We start from the raw sequence: 1,794 nt of genomic DNA, 5'->3' as shown, positions 1-1,794 counted from the left end.
CCGAAGGCAGACGCTTAATGACTGAGCCACCCAGGCGCCCCTCAAGTCAGTGTTTTACTTGGTAAACATGTCTGAGACCATGCATCCCTGGCTGCTAAGCACCATGGCGGACAGGGCTAGAAAGGTAACAGCTTTATTTTGAGCAGGGGGCAAAGACAAGGCAGCACTTTACAGCTACATTGTAACTAGATCCTGCATCGAAAAAATTAACACTTTTAAATGAATTGTTTTGTTTATTGAAATCTCATATGAGGGGTGCCTGGGTGGCTCAGTCAGTTAAATACCTGCCTTCAGCTCAGGTCATGATCCTGAGGTCCTGGGATTGAGTCCTGACTTGGGCTCTATGCTCAGTGAGGAGTCTGTCCTCCCTCTCTCTCTGCCCCTGCTTGTGTGCTCTCTCTATTTCCCTCTCAAATAAATAAAATCTTTAAAAAAATAAAATCTCATATTCATTTTTAAAATATGTGCAAAACATTATTCATTTAATCTATGGACTACATTTTGTGAATAGAAATTCACATATTATGTGTACTATGTAGAAAGCTCTCTCCATGAGCTTGTGACCTAGTGGTAGAAATTACTGTTCTGGACAATGTCCCTTCTACAACAAAGCAAAATACAGCCTTCCTCTGGTAAGTAATGAAGTGTAAATTTTCCTCCAACAGTGCCCTGGTAGTTGTACTTGATGATAAGCAGATCCCTACCCATAATATTTCACTATTTAGTTAGTCTAAAATTTTTTTCCAGCTTATTCTTCTGTTGTTTCTGATAAATACTATAAATTCTTATTATACTACATACTCTTATCCTAGGATGTGCAGAAATATTCCTTGACTCTGTGCCTTAGCTTGTGTTCTTTCTGTTATAAGCAGTGCATTCTTTCTTTCACATTTTTTGCCTATTGAAATCCTACCCACTTTTTATTTTATTTTATTTTATTTTTATTTTTTTTAAAGATTTTATTTATTTGGGAGAGAGAGAAAGAGTGAGAGAGAGTGCACATGAGAGAGGGGAGGGTCAGAGGGAGAAGCAGACTCCCTGCTGAGCAGGGAGCCCAATGCGGGACTCGATCCTGGGACTCCAGGTCCATGACCTGAGCTGAAGGCAGTCGCTTAACCAACTGAGCCACCCAGGCGTCCCTCCTACCCACTTTTTAAAAAAGATTTTATTTATTTATTTGAAAGAGAGAGTGAGTGAGAGAGAGAGAGAGAGCACACATGAGCAGGGGCAGAGGGAGAGGGAGAAGCAGACTCCCCTGCTGAGCAGGGAACCCAACACCTGGCTCGATCCCAAGACCCTGGGATCATGGCCTGAGCTGAAGGCAGATGCTTCACTGACTGAGCCACCCAGGCGCCCCTCCTACCCACTTTTCGATTAAACTTCATCCATAGAACTCTTCTAAGATCCTTTTATAGAGGCATTTAATGTTACCTTCTCTGTTAGACCATAGGGGTCTGGACATCATAAATCATATTTTAATTATCTTTATGTCCTTCCTCAGCTCTTAGTACATCAATTAGCTTATAATGAGTTCTTAAAATATTTGATAAATGGATGAATAAATAGCTAACACTTATTATATACTTACTACAGGAAGGTTACTAGGTTAGGTGTGGGGTGGGTTTGTAAAAGAAGAATGAGATGTGGTCATTATTAGTGTTGTGTATTCCTCTGTGTTGTTGCAATTGCCTACAAACAAAACAAAAATTATTTTTTTGTCCTCTACTACGTTAAAAATAATATGCCAACTCTGTATTGTTCCCCAAGTGCATGCACGGAGTGGAGGAGGGAGAG

The 1,794-nt window shown here is 40.6% G+C and overlaps 1 non-coding gene across 1 annotated transcript; it reads right to left on the bottom strand.

Annotated features, from left to right (window-relative positions):
• Window positions 1–67: 67 nt before the first annotated feature.
• LOC145717726 (small nucleolar RNA SNORA63) lies at window positions 68–198 on the bottom strand. Its single transcript, XR_014141123.1, has one exon. It is a non-coding gene; the product is annotated as a small nucleolar RNA SNORA63 (small nucleolar RNA).
• Window positions 199–1,794: the final 1,596 nt, after the last annotated feature.

The sequence above is a fragment of the Leptonychotes weddellii genome, chromosome 16 (assembly GCF_054177405.1).
Source record: "Leptonychotes weddellii isolate Sample4059 chromosome 16, ASM5417740v2, whole genome shotgun sequence".
Classification (NCBI taxonomy): domain Eukaryota; kingdom Metazoa; phylum Chordata; class Mammalia; order Carnivora; family Phocidae; genus Leptonychotes; species Leptonychotes weddellii.
Note: the sequence above shows the minus strand (reverse complement) of the source record. Positions and strands in the feature narration are given on the sequence as shown.